The following is a 22,734-nucleotide window of genomic DNA, read 5'->3' on the forward strand; positions in this document are numbered from 1 at the left end:
AATCATACATGATAATGCTGTATTTTTATTCTTTTTTTTAAAGAATTTTTTTATGGTCTTATGGGAAAGCAAGAGATTGATGTCATCTTGCTTTTTGAGCTAGTGACTAATGCAGGGAAAAACAGGGGAACCATCTGTATTAGCAACAACTAACTACCCTTATCACTAAGGCAGAACAGCAAAAAGCAACATAAGATAATGCAATTTGGGCAGCACCTTCCCAAGGAGTACAGAACACATATACAGACTCAATACACAATAGAAACCTTAATTTATTAATTAAGAAACCAATAATTTATCCTCTGTTGAGGATGGGGGATAGAGGGCACTCTAAGGAGGTCATAGTGACAGTCCAGGTTTGTATTCAAGTAGATGAATTCTTGTTTAAACCAACCCAAATTCAGCACACTTTGAGTTTCATTCACTTCTAATTTAAATTAATACAAATTGGAAGTGGCTCCTTTTGCTGGATGGTCTTGTAGACTGGGAATGAAACTGTGATCAAGAGGTTAGCTCAGATAGGCCACCAGACAGCCACATTTCACTTGCTACCAGTTGCCCTGAAACTTGGAGGTAAAAGATTTAATTTAGAAACAGGAACCCGAGCATAGAAGATTCTGCTTCCCATTTTCAAGATCCTGAGTCATGCAGGCTGATAAATTCTTATCCGCCTGGATGAGAACTTTGGTGATCTCTGACTTTTCTTCATCCTTGAGTCATTCTGGGACTTGCAAGTAATGTCAAGTTTTTTGGAAGCATTGATAATCTAATTTTACCTGGTTTTACTTTCCTGCCTATTTTAGTTCTGCAAGAAAACTTCATGGCTTTGAGGCTCATTAAATTTATACTTTTTGAGCAGCACAAGCACAAATGGACCCTTAGCTCCTAAACTGTAAAGCCTTGGTCTAAGTTTCATTTCCCGATCAAACAGAACTATAGGGATACAATAAGTTATCTTCCTGACAAATTGTTATCCTTGGTAATGTCTAAGGTGTTTATATGCCAGTGGTTTACTGCTTGCCATATTTTATCAACTGTAACGTGCCTTGGAATATACTATACACCTTTGTTTTTGGAAAGACATAAAAATGAAGAAAAGATTTTTTCAGCATTATGGCTGCACAGAGCAGAGACAGAGCTTAATTCTTAGTTGACTCACTCTCCCTTTCCTGGTTGATTAAAACTGAAATCCTAGCTGCTGCTAAAGTCTGGTCTCCATGGGTGGATCTGGGATTTTGAAAAGCACTAAAGAGTCTCCAGGGATGTGACACTAAATGGATAAAAGAGGAGGAGTAAACCAGGAGCACTTAGACAGCAAAATTGCCCTCAAAAAAGTTAGCTTATTAGAGGTCCATCAAAAGCATTAAAAAAGAGAGATGATTGTAACAGCTTCCAAAAAGTTCTTGTTAGTTAGTACATTCTAATTATCATCCTGTCACTGGCCTGTAAAGACTTGGAGGACTGTGGCATCAACACCTACACAGTGAAATGGGTCACTAACTGGCTGGAGGGCCACACCCAGAGAGTGGTGGTGGCTGGGTCATTTTCGACCTGGAGGGATGCAGGCAGTGAGATCCCCCAGGGCTCAGTCCTCAGGCCCGCACTGTTCAACATCTTCATCAGCAACTTGGACAAGGGGGTGAAAAGCACCCTGTTCAAATTTAGGGAGAAGTGGGCATGCTAGAAGGGAGGAATAGGCTGCAATTGGACCTAGACAGGTTACGGTGGTGGGCGGACGAGAATAGGATGGGATTCAACACCGACAAGTGCAAAGTAATGCACCTGGGCAGGAAGAGCCAGCACCATACCTACAGGCTGGGGAACTCCCTTCTCATCAGTGCAGAGACAGAAAAGGATCTTGGAATCACTATTGATGCCAACATGAACATGGGCTGGCAGTGTACGGACACAGTCAGGAAGGCCAACCGCACCTTGTCATGCATCCACAGATGCATCTCAAGCAGGTCCAAGGAGGTGATCATCCCCCTCTATGCGGCACTGGTCAGGCCGCAGCTGGAGTAGTGCGTCCAGTTGTGGGCACCACACTTCAGGAGGGATGTGGACAACGTAAAGAGGGTCCAGAGGACGGTCACCCACATGATCAGGGGGCAGCAGGACAGGCCCTACAAGGAGAGCTAAGGGACCTGAACCTGTTCAGCCTCCACAAGAGAAGGCTGAGAGGGGATCTAGTGGCCTGTTACAAACTAGTCAGAGGGGACCAGCAGGCATTGCAGAAATCCCTGTTCCCCCAAGCACTACCAGGAGTGACTAGAAATAACAGTCACAAGCTGGCAGAGGGTAAATTCAGGCTGGACATCAGGAGGCGCTACTTCACGGTCAGGGCAGCTAGGATCTGGAACCAGCTTCCAAGAGAAGTGGTGCAGGCTCCTACCCTGGGGGGTTTTAAGAGGAGGCTAGATGAACATCTTGCTGGGGGCGTTTGACCCCAGTACTTTTTCCTGCCATGGCAGGGGGTCGGACTTGATGATCTGCTCAGGTCCCTTCCGACCCTACCAACTATGAAACTATGACTTTGGGCAGGTGCTACACAAAATGTGTGTAAAAATTGTAACCCTGTTACTCCCATAAACCAGGGCTGGCTTGTGCTGGTGTGGCCTCTGGCTTGTGGCCCCTCATATCTTAGAAGTTGGAGAACCCTAACATAAACTATCACAATAACAACTTAATGCATATGTGAGCACACCTACGCATGCCCTACCCTTCTTGATACCAGCTTTGAGATGACTTGGAGTTTGAAAGGACATCTTAAGATGATAACATATATATATATCTATATATAGATATATATAGATATATATATATGAAGTGAAACTGCATTGTACTCATATGTAAAAAATGATTTTATCATTACCCATGTCCTCATTCCCATCTTACTTTTTGTTAAATTAATTTATTTTGTCTTTTCTATAATAGTAAGTTCCTTGCACAGAGATCTTGTCTTCCTATAAATGGTGCCTAATGAATCTTTAATGAAGCTCTAATCTTAATTAATACCTTTAGGAATTATTATATTAAGATTGATTAGAAAGTTTCAAAGACCAGACAACATGTATGTGAATATTAGCATACATTTGCTCATGGGGAGGAAACCGCTTTTAGAATGTTAATCACTGAAAGGACTACAGTCGACATCCTGCTACATTTAAGTCACTGGGAGTATTGCCATTGGCTTTAATAAGGCCATGATTTCACCTGATGGGTTAAATACTGTAATACTTCTTCTGATAAATACCCAATTGATTTCAACCAGATTTTTGTCTGAAGAAAGGGTATATTCAGTCTCATATTGCTGGTGTTGTGACTAAAGTAACAATTAATGACATAAAGTAAAATAAAATGTAATTGTCCTGGTTTCTATTAAGTTCTTTATAGGAATGACTGACATGCCAGAAAGTTGTGCAAATAAATTGTAAGAAAGGGAGTTCCATGGTTAAATTACTAGTTTAGACGTTAGGTCTTGTACAAACTGCATTCAGCTGCTTGTTTTGCCACAGATACTCCATAAATCACTTAGCTCTAGTAAAGGTCTTGGGCTCCTAACATGCAGGGCTTACCTGGAATTTAGGTACCTAAATTACAGTCCAAAAAGTCCTCTCAGTTGTTGCTTGACCCTGAAAGTATTCAAATACTATAGGAATCAGAACTCATGGTAGAGGTGATATCTTTTATTAGACCAACTAGATTTTTTAAACAAAAAAAGGCTTTATTAGCAAGCTTTCGGGCAACAGGCACCCTTCTTCAAGGACAGGAGAAAAGACTGTAAAAGTTCTCCAAGGCAGAAATGAAAGTTGTTTCATAGGAGAGTAGAAGGTGTGATAAAATCTCCTGTCTGGAACACTTCATTTTATGCAGATTAGGCTCAAAGAAAAGTTGAAATAGTCTGTTTACCACAAAGTTGTTTGGTGGCAAGCAGGATGTAAAGTCACAGTTTCTTCTGGTTATGTTTCATAGTTCACAGAAGAGTAAAAAATTTTTTTGCAAAAATCTAGTTTGTCTAATAAACATATCACCTCTAGCAGGAGTTCTGATTCCTTTTGCCACTAGACCAATACAGCTACAACCTGGATACCTGTCACATGAAAGATATGGAATTTTAGCCATTTTTAAAAATGAAATCTTCATAATTTTACAAGGAGGAAGCAAGTTTTAACACCTGAAACCTGGGACCCTGCTCCTGCCTTTTTTGAAGGTAATTTGTGTTATCACAGAGCCCAGAGATACTTCACCACATAAGAAATTCCTGCCCAGAAGAGTATTCCATCTTTTTTACTGTCAATCCTTGAAGGGCTTTGGCAAAATGAATCCTAGCAGTAACAACCACCAGGCTGTTATAGGCTCTTTTTAGGAAGAGAACTCATGCTCTTTTCTTTTAAAGTTATGCCTCGTCATCAGTACCAGGACTGATGGAGGCCAGATTGGGTTCAGGATTGCTGGATTAGGGTAAAAGTCAGAGTTGGAAAGAACAAGCATAGTCCAGGCACAAGCTGGGTCAGGAAGCCAAGGGGTCAAGATAAGAGTAGAGTTCACAAGTGAGCCAACTCAGGAAATCAAGGGGTGAACAGAGTTTATCAGAATGTGGTCTAGGATCAGAAAACACTCTATTACTCAGACATTTCCCATTTCTCTCCTTGGTCTTATATAGGGGAAGTAGAAGATCAGATGACAGGAGCCAGGGATCAGGGAATGAGGAGATTCAGGTAGTGACTGATGTTTTAAGGAGAAAAGTGGCTGGTTGAGGTAGGTAGCTGTGCTGCTTACACCAAGGTTGCAGGCCTGATTCTGTGCATCAAAGTTTTTCACAATTAAGGGGCCAGACAGAGGGATCTCAGAAAGATACATGGCTTTGTATTTATGGCACCTGCCTGAGAGTCTGCACTGAAAACAATCAAATGCATAAAATGCATAAATGGTCCTTTGGAGCCAGGGACCATGTACCAGGGGTGCCTGTACCAGGGGTGCCTGTACATGAGAAGAAAGGCTGCTCCGACATACTATAGTTACAGCGCGTAAGAGCAGACTCAATTAATCAAGTCTGCAGGAGCATAGTAATTACCATACTCCAGCAGCCTCCAGCATCTCATGTATCGGTGTCCCTCTGCTTTAAAATGGCAGCAGGGGTGCTTTAACTAAAGCTCATTTGATGAGCTACTCTAATTAAAGTGCACCCCCCCACATTGCTGGGCCACGTGTATAAATGCCCAAAGAGTTCCCCTTCCCACCTGAATGCCTGGATTACTATATTTCCTCTCATACAATACACAGCTTTTTCCAAAAATCAGCTGCTGGAAATTTGGGTGCTACACATTAAGTAATAGCCGTTTGTGCTACAGGACCCTGTGCCAAGTGAAAAAGAGAAATTAAAGCTGCATGTGTTACACAAGGGGCTCCTTAGCTGCCAACAGTGGACTCTTTCTCTTTTCCTCAACAGACGTGATCTGCAGACTCAACAGAAGTCCCAGGGCTTGGCTCCATTTTGTCTAGGTGCACACGTTATACTTTTACCTGTACAAGTGTTCAAAAACCTGTAACAGAACAGAAGCTCAGCACGCAGACCGGTTTAAAAATGACAGAACCCATTCTAAGATTTGGTCCCCCTACCAAAGGGTGAATATGTTCTGTTTGCTACTGATCTAAACTGCTACTGATCTATGCTGCTTACAGAAAACCAGATAACTTAAATCAATTCTGCCTCAGGCTCTTTTAATGTCTGTACCTAGCCTTTATTCCTAAATCAGAGCTGGACCCTTCAGCTGAATCTACAGGTGCTGCTGACTGCCCACACAGCTTGGCTCTAGAAGAGAAGAGGGTTTAGGTAGTTTGACTCAGACAGCAGCACACACAGCATCCTGCAGCTAGAGGTTTCACAGAAAATATTTTGCCTTCTCTCCCTCCTCCAGATTCAGCTGCCTGTGTTTTCCCTGGGAAAATACTGTATTTACCAATATTTTCAAGGAAAGAACTTTTTTTTTTCATTCTGCCTTTAGAAAACAGGATGTGCATCTTATTCAGGGGGCATGTTGTATATGAGTAAACATGGTAATAGGCTGCAAAGCAAAGTTTCCCCTCGTGCTTTATTTTTGGCTTCCTGAATCTTGAATTCTTTGCTGCACTGTGATACACATTCAACAGAAGAGCTAGAGAGCTGGGCTCTACCATCTAACTTTTGGTTGCCTTTTTATTACCTCCAGTCCTTAGTCTCTTTGTAGCTCAGGTCCACCACTGTAAAACAAGGATAACAACTCTTCCCTACTTACAAGTATTCTTGCTGTTAAGATCAATAATTTGTAGATGTGAGGTGCTCAGATGTAATGGTAATGGCAGCTATGTAAGTTCCTTAGAGAGTTGTAAAGTTGACATTGATTTGCTTCAGATACAAACTTCAGATGAGGATCTAATTCTGATTGTCCAAAATTTTAGGAGCTTTTGGGAGTTAGGTTCATACCCATATCTAATGATTAAAAACAGACCACAGCACATTTGACAAAAAATTGTGGAATAGAAAGACAAAAATATTATGTATCAATGAGGAGGCACGTTAGTTTTGTGGATTTTTTTCTTTTCAATCATTATACTCATGCATAAGGAGTATGGCCAGAGAGAGGCAGTGTAACCAAAAGATGAGGTCCCATGGATCCCTGTACCAGTATAGATCCAGTTTACTTCAGCTGTGATTGGCTATTATGATATAGGGACTAGGACCCAGACTCAACCGTTATTCACTTAGTCCTGTTAGATGAAGTACGTGTTGTGGAACATCTGGATCAACTGTGGGGTTTGGGTTTTGTTTTTGTTTTTTTAAATCTGTAATTATTTTCACTGTTAATTGCTTTCTTTCTTTGAAAAACATAACAGCAGGAAACCATAATGGTGTAATCAATATACATTGCCAATATTACATTTTATTCAGTCTTCACTTACTGCCAGAAGGAAAAATTAAAACCAGGCTGTTTGCAATCATCTTATCCTTTGAATGTTTTTCTTTCTGCAAAACCATTAATATGGAAAATGGATCAGATCAACTGAAAAAAAAGGCTCTCTTTGCTTAAAATCATTACTGCTTAAGTGTTTGTCTTCTTGTTTATTCATATCATATAATGAAAACCAATATCTAAAATAAAGGTACGACTTCAATTCATAGCTAAAATAATCTATATTTAAAATGCTTGTGTTCTGTTATAGCTTTATATTAAAAAAATTTACGAATCTGACACCAATGTCTAACAGATTTTTCTTTCTTTCTTTTCTTTTTCTTTCCATTTTCCTTTCTTGTTTGTTTATTTATTTGTAATAAATATTTTGTTTAAAAAATATTTTCCTCTATCTCCTATATTATTTTCCCCAGTTTATGGAAATACGATCTTGTTTGACCCTGCTGTTTATTCCTCACCTGAAATCCTAATCTTTTGTGCCAGATGTGGATTTGTTTTTCTTCTTTGAATGATTATTTCTAATGAAACAACATGAATACTTTATAATAAGGAAGTTTTTGGGTGGGTGGAAATAAAAAGAATGCATTTCTGGTGGCATGGGGTGAGGGCCGATAATTAGTTACTTGAAGTGAATTAATAGCTTTTCTTTGATAAAATAATCTTCCAACTGACATGACAATTGGTTGCTCCAAAAATGACAATATCATTATAGAACTGGCACAAGGAGAACATTTTAAGAAACAAAATTCCCTGTCTTCATGCAAATGAAAAGCAAGGGAAGATAGATAATAAGTTATTGTCCAGTGTGCAATTAAATTAGACTTTCTATGTTGTATGAGATGCTAGATGCCCTTTTAAAAAAATAAGTATTAGAAATATGTGTTAATTACTACAGCTGTTTATATGTCTTGTTGCAATTTCATAATTAACTTTTGGGATGTGACCCTGCAACCTATCAAGCATAAGTTTAATTTTATTTATATGAGTAGCTATCATTATGGGACTAGTCACATGAATAAAGTCATGCTTTCAATGTTTTCAGGTTCAGAGCTTGTGATTTGAAATAATTTATAAATTACACTTACTTCTAACAGTTTTCCCATAGTGCTCAACTTGGAGCCTGGTGGCCACATGCAGCCCATGAAACCTATGTGAGTGGTCCATCCCCTAGCACCATTTCCCTGTTATGTCTCCTGTGCTAGCCAGCATGGACTCCTGCCAGAACTCTGCCTGTGCATTGAGCTCTTTCAGCTCACCAGCTGGTTGGGCAGATTCCTGCCAGAGCCACTGCTTTTGCAGGGCTTTTGAGCCCAGGGAGTGAACCCCACCACTGTTTGGACCCCTTGTCTCACCCCCTCGGCTGGATTCATTGGCAGGGGGAAATGTAGGGAGGGAAATGGGGGTGGCATTCATCTCCTGAGCTCCACAGTCCTGCAAAAGCAGTAAACCCAGCAGAAGCTTGTCCTGACCAGCTGCATGCAGCCTTTGGCCAACTTCTGATTTTAAGGTGTTGCCAACTTCCATTTAAGAAAGAAAGAAAGAAAGAAACAGACTTCTTTTGTTACTTTTATGAAGGTTTATTAAGGGGAAGAAGGGGTAACAACCCAACAAAGTAATAAAACACTACCCACACACAGGCCCAGGTACAACACAGAGAGCCTGGGGCTTTGGCTTGCAAGCCCTGCACTCACAGTCCAAAAACAAAAATATCCAGTTTAACATCGGCCTGCTGAGCCCCCTGCTGGTACCCCAGGAAGGGGGCTAGCAGTATCACAGTGCAAGGACTAAATGGCTGCCCTCAACACTGCAGAGCACCCCCTGAATTGCCCAACGTGCCTGGAAGGTGGGCGCCGTCTGCTGGAGGGCAGCGTGCTCAAACTCCAGCAACAGCCATGCCCACACTAAAAACTGGAAGAGCTGCAGGGCATCGTCTGAGCTAGCCCCGGCAAGCCAGTTCCTGCAGCTCTTGAGGACAGCCATCTTAGCCTGGCAAAGTAAGAAGTTGGCCAGGCAGCTGATACCCACATTGGCTGCCCGGTAGGGGAAGGAGCACAAGTAAGTTGCCCCTGAGAAGGCCAAACCTAGCACCTCAAGCAAAGCGCTGAGGGCAGCAAACAGCTGTGACAGCCAGGAAGGCATCTGGGGAAGGCATGGTTAAGGTCCTTCTCCACTCCCCCCAGACAAAAGGGACAGGCTGCTGACGCAGCTGGGTCCACGTGGCGGACAAGAGTGCCGGCGGCCAGTATCCCATGTAGCAACCAGAGGTCACTGGTCTTTTTGGAGATGGGGGGCTTATAAATTGTGCACCACACAAGGTAGGCTGCCATGAGCACCAGTGCTTCTATGTGCTTCTGCCACACCGTGTCAAGCCAAGTGGCAAGGACGCGGGCGTGCTGGACCCAAATCACCCAGAGATGCACAGAAAGGAAGAAAGAAATTAAAAAAAAAGGAACCTTAGTTTATGCTATCACCATCCTGCATTTTCTTTCCTTTCAAGAGATGTCTCTTTTCAGATTCAAATTTCTTCTGCATAAATCTTGCTGTTACACATTTTCGCTAATTATTATCAACAGAGCTGGTGGGAGTAACAGATAATTATTTTATTTAACAAATGAACACAATATATTTTGCACATCCTACTCTTTCAAGTTTCATTTGTACCTCATTTAGTGATCTTTATTCCAATTAAGGCTTTTTGTTATATTAACCAATATAGGAAACTGCCAGGAAGCCAAAAGAATGGCTATTAAAGAGGGGCAAAGAAGGAAATCCCAATGAAAAAAAGGAAGTTGCTAATCATACACATATACATTTTCCTTTTGTTTTACTGAGCCAAATCAGTAATTAAAGTTATCCAGATGCTGTAGTTTCAGAGGAGTGCTGAAGTAAAAAACATAAAATTACTTTAATTGTCCCAGACTGATTAAATTTAGAAGAGGTGGTTTATGCATCAGCCTTCTTAATTTTTTTAACACAAACAGGTCGAACTCCTAGGAATATTGAGCTGTGTACGTATGTTGTCAGGTTTTTTTCTTGCATAACTGTAGCAGGGTTATAAATTCAGTCTAGTTATGCTTGCTGCTTGGTAGCATGCCAAAAGGTCCTCTGTTCATCCATATTATAACGTTTTCATTTCCCTTTGTTCTGCCTCACTAACTTCAGAACTTCTTGTCATCTAGATACGTGCACAACAGCTGATGCATATAGATAAACTCTCTGTGGAAAATCTTCTGTCTCTGAGGTAGAAATAGAACAGATTGGCGGGGTCAGTATTAAACTAGCTTCCTATAATGAGTTGAAGGCTCCCATCTGTTCTATATACTAATTTGGTTGAAGCTTGTAAGGAAAGAAAAAAGGATCAATACAAATTAATGGGCTCTTCATAAGCATTAAATTAACAGCAAGAAAAAAATGCAGGATTGCATGGAGGGGGTGCTTATGATCTTCCTCTGAGGCTTATAAAGCTAAATGAGTGCAAACAGGTATAATTATAGTGTTAAAAAGGACTCAAAGTTACTGGAGAAAAAGAACTCAGCATTCTCTAAATAAAGAAGGCTCGCCAACAGGAGGTAAGCACATTAATTCTCCCTCACTGATTTTGATTCTTGACTCTCTCCAGAGGTGCCCTTAGGGAAAATGGCACTCTGGGCAAACTTGTATTTTGGTGCCCCCTAATGCCCCGCCCTGGCAGCCCCCCAGCACCCTACCCCTGTGCCTCCTCGCCCCCAACTCAGCCGTGCTGCTGCAGCAGAGGCAGGTGAACAGGAACATGGGGCTCAGCCCATGGGGAGGCAAAGCCTCCTACACTGCCCTACCTGGCTCCTCCTGAGCAGTGGCAGGAGGTGGGGGCGCTAGGCTAGGCATCACTCCTCCTGCCTCCAGCTGGGGCAGGACAGGGAAGGGAGAGAGCATTGCTGTGTGTGTGCATGTGTGTGGCACCCCCCTGACCACAGCACCCTGAGCAGTCACCCACATCACCAACCCCTAAGGCCGGCTCTGACTCACTCTTTTCCGCTCCACAATCTTCCACATGGATCCAGTGTTCCCAACGTCCTTATCAATAATCCACATCACCCCCTTTCTGCACATTTCACTGCCCTCACCTCTTCATTCAGCCAGCAGCTCTTGTTCAGCAGTCCCACTCATCAAAGGGATAATTACTTGACTTGGTCTTCACTAGCCACTGCTCCCCCTCTGACTTCTGTGTTGCTGAGGTTCTCACTCTAATTATCACTATGTCTCTTTCAGCCTCATCCATAAGTACCCATGGCCTTTCCATGACTTCCAGTCTATCAACACTGATGATTTCTTGGCTACTCTCAGGCTTTCATCCCTGCCCTCTCTTCCATCATACGGTTGTTGATTCTCTGCGTGCTTCCCCCCTACCACCCTGGACTCTGTCGCCCTACTCTCACCATTCCAGACCGGCTCGCCCCCAAGAGCTGCTCCCTCAGCTCCTGCTCTCATACTGCAGAGAATCACTGGCAAAAATCCTAAGACCAGACTCATTTCTTTCACTGCAGATTTGTTCTCTCCTCCTTCAGTTCTCTTTTCTTCCTTACTAAGCAACTCTGTTTCTCCAATTTGACTAGATCCATGCCCACAGCACCACAGCATTTTTGCCACCTTTGATTTGCTATTCATCACTTTCCTTATTCCACAGAATCTCATCAGTTCCTTGCAGAGGAAGATGATAAAATACACTGTTACTTCCTTTTCCCCTTAGTTTTCCTTCCCTTCCTACTCCCACTCATGCAATTCTACCCAAATCTCCCCTATCACAGGCACAGAGGTTTTTTATCTTCTCTTCTTCTCTAATCCCTCCAACTGCCCCAAGGACTTCTATCCCATCTCATGATTTCACCAACATTTGCTCTTGTCCCACCTCCCTTACTCTTCTCATTGCTCTCTCAATCTCCTCTGGCCCTATTTTCTTATAATACAAACATGCTTTAATCTTTCTGGCCCCTGAAACACATTACACTCAATATGTTATTAACTGATAATCACATCTGAAGTAACGGCGCTCATTCATTCAATTTATGGCATGATAAAACCAAAAATAAGTGACAGTTATTATATATGTAAGAACTTTGTCCCTGGTTCCTATCACACCTTTAACTGAATATGCGACCAGTGTGCTCCAGAGGGTGGGAGAAACAAAGCAACAACTGTGCGCCAGAATGAATGCACACCGAAAATCTATCAAAGACAAAAATACCCAATTACCTGTGGGGGCTCATTTTTCACAAGAAAAGCACTCTGTCTTCAGTCTCAGTTGTAATCCTCAAAGGGAATTTACAAAATACCTTCCACAGACAGGCCCATGAACTTCACTTCATCAACCTACTGGATACAAAAAATCATGAACTAAATACAGACATTGAATTTATGACACGTTATAAACTGTCTGACATCTGACTCCCCAGGTAAACCCTCCACTGCTTACCAGTTATTCTCATTCCCTTCCCCCATACCCGCCTGTCTCCCATCCTTTGACTACAGCTACATTCATTCCCCCTTCCTTCCCCTCCACCTCTCTTTTACCTACTGATCACTTTAATTTACATTTTAACTGACTGGCTTTCTTGCATACATACTGGCACAGACCAGCTACAGACACTACCTCAGCCAGACGAAGGGGCATTTGTGCCTGAAAGCTTGCTAAGAACAATTTTTCCAATCATTTGAGTTGGTCTAATAAAGGATTTACCCAAAAAACCTTGTCTGCCAGAGTGTGGGAGCACTGATCGGCTGATCGTGGGTCCCACCTGGGAGAGCATAGTAAGCTGCCTGGCTGGGAGCCCCAATCAACTGACAGAGTTCCCAGCCACAGGAACCCAGCCACAAAGTTCCCAGCTTGCTGTCCCCTGTGGCTGGGAGCTCTGAACACTGATGGCTGGCTGGGAGCCCTGTCAGCTGATCAGAGCTCCCAGCTGCAGGGGTGCATAGTGCTGACTTGCTCAGCTCCCGGGGATCCCAGCCATAGGATCAAAGATTAGCAAGGGGAGCCCAAGATCACAACACTGGGTTTCTGCATCCTGGCCTGATACTAGATTGACCCATTCTATTTATAAAGAGTTGAAGTCGCCCTTTATTACTGTGTTTTCTGCTGTCGTAGGTTTTCTCAACTCCATTAGAATTTCTAGCTCACTGCTGCCACCCTGGTCTGGAGGTCGATAGTATATCCCTAGATGTACATTTTTCTATTGAGACCCAGGATTTCTATCCACAAAGGGCATTTTTACGTGAGCTCCCAATGCAGCACTGAGTACTTTTAATTAGCAAACCACACTAATTAAAAAAGCCCACTCATCACATGCATTAGTGGTACAGCATGCCCCTACGCTGAGAAAATGGCAGTGGGGCGCTTTGAACTAAAGCACATTAAACGTGTTTTATTTCAAAGCGCACCATACCCATTTTCTTAGCACAGAGATGTGCTGTGCCACTGATACATGTGACGCATGAGGCTGCCAGAGCACATCAGTTTACTTGCTGGACTTCCAGCGCATCAGACCAGGCTCCCTGCATGCTCCCTAATCACGCATAGATTTACCTCTCTTATCAATTGAAAAATCTACCCTATTTGATTCAATGCAGTCTTTGATGTAAAGTACCACTCCCCCACCAGTATGACATACTCTACCATTCTTGTATAATTTGTATTCTAGTGTTAGAGCATTCCACCGATTTTCCTCATTCCACCATGTTTCAGAGATACCTACTATGTCAAAATCATTATTTACTGATAAGCATTCAAGTTCTCCTGGTTTTAATCTTATATTCTAGCATTAGTATAAAAGCATGTGTACTTTTTATTGTTGCCTAGTGGGATATTTCTGTGTGACCTTCTACTCATTAAGTTATTTACTTGTTCTTGTCTTCACTCTGTTTCCTTATCCCCCTTTTTTCATTGTTTCACCCTTATAGAGTGTATCAATCCAAACTGTGCATTGTTCCACACCTGTTGGCTTTGTCTCCATTTTTAGTTTTAAAGCTGCTCTGCCAACTTTTTAATGTTATGTGCCATCTGTACCTCTCCACAATTAGTCTTTCAGAACCAGGAAAGATTCTTCAACCAGAGTTTTACAGGATTTTATCTGACTCAGAGTTTCTGATTGATTTCTTTCTTCTTTAGGAAGATTGTGACTAGTGGTAACAGCTAAGGCATTGGCCACAGTAACAGCTTCACATGTTGGGTAACTTTTTACACCTCAGTAGTCCCACCAGGAACAAAGGGACTAAACATGTAAAGTCCTTAGCATTTTCATGATTTGACCTATAGATGTTGCTGCTGTGTGGAGTCATTGGCACGTTCTTGTAGGGATGACATATGCTTGAAAAACCCTAGTCTTTATGTTAAATAAAAAATTGCTAGGGCCTGTTACAGCTTTCTGTGCCAGGTACTGCAGATTATATTTACTGAAGCTAGGAGTATGAACAACACGAATGCAGACGGGCAGATCTAATTGCTGGTGATGAAAGCAAAAGTATTCACTGAAGAACAACCTCTAATCATATTGGCCCAGATCCTCAGAAGTAATTAAGTGCTGAACTCCCATTGATTTCTCTTGAAGACCTGAGCTGTCTCCTTCAATATCAGTTGTATTTCTGACTGAGTGGGAGCATCTACATGTGTCATTAAGGCAATGTGATAAATTCCAGAGCAGTTCACACCAGAGTCAGCTGCTCCCAGGTGCAGCAATGTCACATGTGCCTGGGATCACAGCATGTTGAGCTAGGGTGGAGCAGCCCTGGGATGGCAGGGGTTATCTCCAGGCTCCAGAAGGCTGTGTCAAGCAGTGAAGGCACTGGCTGGGTCACAAGAATGCCCCAGCATGTGGAGCCCTGTGGCTAGGTGACAGGCAGCAGTCTGGCCCTCTCCTGCCTGGGTTGACCAGGTGCAATGTACTCCTGGGTCAGTGTTTACATGTTCACTTTACCACAGGTAAACTCTGCCATAAGATAGTACTGTCCCCAACAGCACTATCTTACAGCAGAGTTAATAAATCTACTGCGCCCTAATGTGGGTACTCATGTAGACAGTGACGCTTAACTACAGAGCTAATTAGGCAACTCCTCAATAAAGCACATGTGTAAATGTGACCAGTGACTACAGAATTTGTAAAAAAAAAGAAGAAAGCACAGAATATTTAATAACATTAGTATGCACATAAGTGCATTGTAGACCCATTCTTCAGCTATCCCATAAAAAAGAATGAGATCAAATTAAAGTAAAACAGCGTACACAAAGGTCAGGTTTCAAAAGGATTGAAAGGACCCAATTTTCAAAAATGAAAGGGCTCAGTTATCTACTGCCTATTTATGTACCTAAAGGAAGGAGTCTGGTTCAGATGTGATACAAATGGACATGACTTACTGAAGGTACTGAAGCTGAATTGACCCTAATAATTTAGTGCTGATTAAGTCAGTATGCTCAGCCTCCAGCCACCTAAGGGTAGCCAATAGGAAAAAAACTGAATGCATTTCTGAGTTATAAATCACATCCTCTGGTAACCTTATACAGGACTAAAGGGAAGCATCTCTGGCTGCATGGGGTGAATTGACACATTATACTTAGACCAGATTAAGGGCACTTAAAACATGAGTGTCCACATATTAAAGCTACTTAACTCATGCAAAGTGTCCTTTGAATGTCTCAAAATTATGCCACTTCAGGCAAGGGTTAACTCTGGGCTGTGCAACCTAACTTATGTTAGGGTAACTTCAGCCTGTTCTGCAGAGCAGGACAGGATCAAGTTTGAATAGCGGGTGCATGTTTTTTAACTTCTGCATTTCATTAGAGTGTTGTGGGGACATAATTTTTTATCCACCTAGGTAAAGTATATACAGAACCAATAAACCCTAATGATTATATTCTGGGCTCAGTTACACCATAGAAAGTTTGAAGGTACTCAATTGTTCCTTGGAAACTGTGGTAGTTTTAGAAAGCTTCTTTTGTTATCTGGTTTTATTTTTGTTTTTATGCTAGAAGCTTTAGTCTTGCTTAATAGAATTTTCTGTCTAGGAACAGTCATTGGGTTAGTATTAGCCCTTTCAAATTTAGCCTTTTGTGATTCAAAGAGATGACAATAATAAAATTCAAAATCAGTATTGATTGCTGTAACTCAATAATGGACCCCTATTATATTACTGATGGCACATTGATTTACACTGCTAACATAGATGGATGTGTAGCATGACCCTAAAATCCTAGAAACAAAAAATAAAACAGAAAACCTATTGGATTAGATAATCTTTAGCCATTCTTAAAATGGTTGAATGTAATTCCTTTAAAATTGGAACCAAGCTATGTACAGTCTCCATTACTGGAATATATTTTTTAAGTTGAATAGTGTGTTCGGGGTAATGCTGTGGTCACAGAAAGGTTTTGTGATGAGCATTATTCTATGAGTTTCAGAATTCCCTTTTTATTATTATTATTATTATTATTATTATTATTATTATTATGATGGTGATGATGATGGAACTCATTTTCTTCCCTTCCAGCATGTGAGAGTGGGTTAGGAAGAGTTATTCATTCTTCCAGGTATGGAGTTTGATAAGTAAGGATCCTGGTTTTCCCTGATAAAAAAATACAAATTCTCTTGATTAAAACCCCAAAGTACATGATTAAAATGAAATGCCACTGTATATATAAGTATCAATTGAACACAATGTTTTATTGATATATTTACAGTTTTAAAGCAATTTGGAAGCCTACCAGTGCCTCAGTCACTATAATAAAATAAATTCTAAATACCTATATGTTGCGGTATGTGATTTTGGGTTTTCTATCATGGAAATTCAGAGCTCCCACTGCCCCCTTAGGTCACAGAATGCAGGTCCAGGCCCTTCACTCCCAAGCCACAGCACCCCAGCCCTGCTGGTGTCCCTCATCCCAACTTCGTCCCGCCCCTGCCGCCCCACCGGCTGCTCAGATCTGCTGGTGCCCCTCACTCCCCACCCCCCCACTGCCCTGGCTCTGCTGGTGCAACTCACTCCCCACCCCCCACTTGAGGGAAGTGGTGGCTGCTGCGTCAGAGCCCAGTTACCCCCTCCACAGCCAAAACAATGCCCATGGGAGGGTGGGTGCAGGCTGCTTCCTGCAGGCTTAGGTGGAGGGTGCTGGCTGCCTGCCGCTGTGCATACTCCCAGGAGGGGCAGAGGGGAACCATGCCTCCCAGATCTCTGCATGGGGCAAGCTCCCTGCTGCAGGCTTGGGCTTTCTGCCCTGCTGCCCTCCCCTAGGAGGTCCCATCTGGGTCCCATCTGCAGCAGTGGGCCTGGCAGATGGGACCCAGTGCGGCAGGGCAAAGCAGGACCAGGAAAGGAAGCTCCTTTCCACTGTGAGCACCACGCTGCCTTGACAACATGCCCCCTGCCTGTCCTGCAGCACCAAGGGGCACAACCTCATGCCACTGCCCTGCTGTTGGTGGGTGGGCAGGGGGTGCATTGCTAGGGCAGCAGAGAGCTCACAGCAGCAAGGAGCTTCCCGTCCCAGTCCCACTCTGCTCTTCCATGCTGGGTTCCACTCATTGGGCTACAGAGGCCCTGGGGGAGAGCAGCAGGGTAAAGAGCCCAAGTCCACAGTGGGCAACCTGCCACCACCCTGTGCACAGATCTGGGAGGCACGAGTCCCTCCAGTCCCCTTCAGGAGGTGTGCGTGCTGCAGCAGGGAGCCAGCCGGGAGCCAGTCCCACCCCCTCCATATCCCAGACAAGCAACCCATGGCCCCACCCTGCTCCCTGCCAGGACCTTGCAGCCATGCATGCTGGCCCCGGGCCCCAAACCCTAAGCACTGCCTGGCTGGGCAGCAGCCCCAGCCCCAGCCTCAGCCTTGCCCAACTCACTCCCACCCTCCCTATGGGGGCCTCATTCCCACCTAGCCCTCCAGACTTGCCTGCAGGAGCTGCTGTCCAGGCTGCCTATATATACACAAGTGCCTCCTGCCTGACCGAGCCTCCTCCTGCTCCCCTCTTCCAGGCTGGAACTCTGCCAGCCTGCAGAGAGCTCTTTGAAAAACTGCAAAATCTGCAGGTTTCTCTGTTAAAATGAAAAATCCATGTTTTTCTTAGGGGCAACCAACACAGATTCATTAGTGGCAGGTCCTGTCAGACCAACCTGGTGGCCTTTTACGATCAGATCATCAGATCATTAGATGCAGGGGTAGCAGTGGATATAATCTTCCTGGACTTCCGGAAGGCCTTTGACACTGTCTCTCACCCCATTCTCATTAAGAAACTGGGGGACTGTGGTGTCGACACCCACACAGTCAACTGGGTCACCAACTGGCACCCAAAGAGTGGTGGTGGATGGGTCATTTTTGGCCTGGAGGGATGTGGACAGTGGGGTTGTGCAGGGCTCGGTCCTCGGGGCCGCACTGTTCAACATCTTCATCAGTGACTTGGACGAGGGGGTAAAAAGCACCCTGTTCAAATTTGCTGATGACACGAAGATGTGGGGGGATGTGGGCATGCTAGAAGGGAAGAATAGGCTGCAATCAGACCTAGACAGGTTACAGGGGTGGACGGATAAGAATAGGATGGGATTCAACGCTGACAAGTGCAAAGTGATGCACCTGGGGAGGAACAACTGGCACCATACCTAGAGGCTGGGGAACTCCCGTCTCGTCAGTGCAGAGGCAGAAAAAGATCTTGGAGTCATCACTGACTCCAAGATGAACATGGGCCGGCAGTGTGGGGATGCAGTCAGGAAGGCCAACATCTTGTCATGCATCCACAGATGTATCTCGACCAGGTCCAAGGAGGTGATACTTCCCCTCTATGTGGCACTGGTCAGGCCATAGCTGAAGTAGTGCATCCAGTTCTGGGCGCCGCACTTCAGGAGGAATGTGGACAACATGGAGAGGGTCCAGAGGAGGGCCACCCGCATGATCAGGGGGCAGCAGGGCAGGCCTTATGAGGAGAGGCTACGGGACCTGAACCTGTTCAGCTTCCACAAGAGAAGGCTGAGGGGTGATCTAGTGGCCTGTGACAAACTAGTCAGGGGGGACCAGCAGGCATTGGGGAAGTCCTTGTTCCCCTGAGCACTACCAGGAGTGACCAGGAATAGCGGTCACAAGCTGGCAGAGGGTAGGTTTAAGTTAGATATCAGGAGGCGCTACTTCACTGTCAGGGCAGCTAGGATCTGGAGCCAACTTCCAAGAGAAGTGGTGCTGGCTCCTACCCTGGGGGTCTTTAAAAGGAGATTAGATGTACACCCTGCTGGGGTTGTTTGACCCCAGTACTCTTTCCTGCCATGGCAGGGGATCGGACTAGATGATCTACTAAGGTCCCTTCCGACCCTAGAAACTATGAAAAGGGGAAATCCATATTTTTTTCCATCTTTCCATGGGAAATGGAAAACCTGGATCCCTATTGATAAGTAAAACACACATACAGCATCCACAGCTCTGGCATAAACCTACATTAATTTAATAGAAATAAATAAGGGAGATGAATAAGTCTGTTTAAAAACTCTGGATTTCTCTCAGCAGGGTGTTCTGTGGAAAACTGCAGCATTACTTCAAAGATTTTCCTCCATTCAGATGTTCTGCATGGATAAAGATGGACCTGGCTAAGAAATGCTAGCACTTGCATAAAAAGAAGATTTTTCAGCATTTTTCAGGTGTGCTATCATGATACGTGATATAGCAATGTTGCCCAACTCACTCAACCATATGGGCCACATGAGTGGCGGCGGGGGTCGTCTATGGGCCCAGCTCTGAATTCAAGACTGCATTATCTGACCTGTGGAGCTCCTAGAAGCAGAGAAATTTGATGGCAGGATTAACAGCAGCAGCACTAGTTGCCATGGCTCTGGGAGTCATGGCAATTAATGATTCTACCTGTCCCCCACTGCTACATTTCCAGAACAATGCAGTAAAAATGGGCCGTATGGCATGGCTCTATGGGTTGGATCCAGCCTGTGGTCCATATCTTGGACATTCCTGCAATATAGCGTCTCCCTGTTGTTTAAATAAATGAAGTACTAAGAACTGATGACATGGGTTTTCATGAAGCCACTGTAAGGTTTTTTTTGCGTTTTAAATATGTTAGCATGAGTCGCAATATATTGCCTTTACAAATAATGGCTTATTGCCAAAGGAAATCAGTGCAATGCCCAGTATTAAATCAAGTTATCTTGTGCATAATAAACATTCCTGGATAAAGATGTAATTGTTATAACCTCATTTACTGGAAAGCTCCTTGAATCAAGAATCTGAGCCACTGTCTTATGGTATATCCATAATCTTGAGTTCCATTGCTCATGCCTGCAAAGTTATATATTGTTGACTACATGCATAGTATCTTGTCGGCATGCATTGTGCTCAGTGAAAAAAAATTTTAAAAGATTTTTGGCTTTGTTTCCTATTCCTGAATGTCTATTGCAGAAATTTGAAGAGGAAGGTTCTCCCTCCAGAACCTACACTCTCTCCCTTCTTTCAGTCATGAAAATTGACTTTGTTAGATAATGGAATCCAATGATAGAAACAAATTGGGGGATTGCTGTTGGGGGATAGAGTTGGATGTCACTACCTGGCTAGCACAGGTAAGGAGACCATATCAGAAAGGAAGGGCTGTCAAGGAGGATCTCTTAGGAAGCGATATGCACTCACAGAAGTGCCACCTGGTATCAGAGTGACACCAGCTGCAAGGATTAAGATCACTGACTGCAGGATAGGCTGGTCTTATATATAATCTCATTTGTTTTATCTTTTGCTGCTCAGCTCCTCTCACACTGCCCTGTTCCTATCTCACTTTTGCTCACCCTGTTGTGTGTTCTTGACTCCTGACCTCTAATCTAGCCTTGTATAGTCTATGTACATGGAGATTGCTATGGATGAGAAATGTAACTTAGACCCCCTAGTTACGGCCCCTTTGTGCAGCCTCAGTCCCTGATCTGGATTCCCTGCAGGCTAAGGTACTTGTTTAACCCGGTGCTCCTTAAGCTGCTGACTGGGGCCAGGCTCTTCTCAGCGGGGGGGCTTGGGCTGGGCTGCACTTGGGGCAGGTGATGGTGACACTGGGAGGAGCTCAGGGGGACTATGGTGAATTTTTGGGTGGCTGCAGCCCCCTCACATAATCCCCTCCTCCCAGCACCACCGCCACCCATCCTGAGTGCAGCCCAGCCCAGCCCCCACTGGAAAGAGCCCAGCACCGCCCTGGCTCCAGCCTCCAATGGCAGCCCACCCTCACTCCATGGATATCCAGGGGCACGGGCCCCCTATGCCTCCCAGCATGCACATAGCAACAGGAGCCATGCCCCCCAGATGCACCCCACCCCAGCTGTGCAGCCCCTGCCCCTACCCCTGCCCCACTCCCTCCCCACCCCTGTGGCAGCCACCAGAAGATTGTGGTCAGGCTGCTTTGTGGCCCTGTCACTGCCCCGTGTTTGCAGGGGCTAAGCCCGATTAGCCCCACCCCTTCCGCTGCCTATGGTCATGACCTGCTTGTTACATTACTGTGTATTCTTGAAGAACACCGCATCAACACATTGCAGAACTGGTATCTTTGCCTTTCTGGTTTGGTCAGTGTACACTTTCACATTTGCTCTTGCTACTGTGACATGGTTCTTGTTGCTTTAACCTGAAACAAAGCTGTTTTTCTTCTTGTTTTTTTTAACTACAACCATACAAAAAGGTAGCAAGAACTGTGTAATTGGAACTAGGGAGGATAGTCCTACAGTTATGCAGAAACTAGTACCGCCCTTCTATCACTAAGCTATTCTATCTATGAGCTGAGTTTTCTTATAAATTCTTAAATATCAGGCCATAAGGAACCATTGATTATCTAGTTCCTTAACTTCTTGAATAACAGAGGCAGTGTTCTCATGAATCAACCAGAATCAATTGGTAATTGAAACTAATATGTTATAAATAGGGGAGTGATGCAAGTATATTAGTGCAGAGATATTGGATGTGTCCAGATATTGGACAAGTGTGCACATGTAGTTTGTGGTGCACATGTACCTGTTCACTGAACTGCTAATTTGAAGCATGGTGCCAAAATTTGACACCAGGAGATCCCACTGTCAAAAAAGGATGCAGGAAAAAAAAGCTGTGTGGCTCATGGTGGCAGCAGTGTACGCTGCCAAAAATGGAGCCTGGCCAGCCAGACTCCAGGAGGCCAGAATGACACAGCTGCTGCCCCAGAAGGCTCCCAGGATCACAGGTAAGACTTCTGAGGCCAACATAGGTGCTGGCCACAGCCTCTCCTACCCCACCTGGGACAGTTTGCTGTGTGCTGGACCCCACATGCAGCACCATATCTTGGGGTAAAAAGCAGTGGCACAAATATGAGCCACTACTATTTGTGCCCCAGGAAGTGCACCCCTCCCCACCCCGACGTGCCCACTCACCTAAACGGGCCCATTGTGTCCTTTCTCCTAGGATGACAATTCGACTCAAAACCTGTAAACCAAAAATGTTGTTCTTATGTGAAATGGAAAACCCGTATATCACAGTTTGCCAAAGTAATGAGAAGGAGAGAGACAGCAGCAGATATTCAATACAGCTAAAGGATAAACCAATGGAAAAATCTAACTGCCAGGAAGAAAACATGTTCCACAGTACAGCTAAACTACCTTAGCCATTAATCATAGTCTGAAATCAGTCAATTCATCAAAATGCCATGTGGGTCTGTATTTTTAATCTTACTCTCCCAATGTTAAAATATCCAGATCAAATTTTCCCTTGAAGTTCACATAAACGATTGTGTTTGGACTGAGAGAAAAATTGGAAAATTAACAGGTCTTTTTTAAGAAATTGTATAGTTGC

At 43.9% G+C, this 22,734-nt stretch overlaps 1 long non-coding RNA gene across 1 annotated transcript in view; it reads right to left on the minus strand.

Annotated features, from left to right (window-relative positions):
- Positions 1-8,640: 8,640 nt before the first annotated feature.
- The window catches only part of LOC149874710 (uncharacterized), a 140,393-nt gene continuing 126,299 nt past the window's right edge, over positions 8,641-22,734 (minus strand). Inside the window, exons 4-6 of the long non-coding RNA XR_016438426.1 lie at positions 22,317-22,368; positions 12,180-12,299; positions 8,641-9,525 (exon numbers count right to left, since the gene is read on the minus strand). This is a non-coding gene — a long non-coding RNA (uncharacterized LOC149874710). The remainder of the gene's footprint in view (positions 9,526-12,179; positions 12,300-22,316; positions 22,369-22,734) is intronic.

Source organism: Crocodylus siamensis, chromosome 1 (genome assembly GCF_052110815.1).
Source record: "Crocodylus siamensis isolate JL-2025a chromosome 1, ASM5211081v1, whole genome shotgun sequence".
Classification (NCBI taxonomy): Eukaryota; Metazoa; Chordata; order Crocodylia; family Crocodylidae; genus Crocodylus; species Crocodylus siamensis.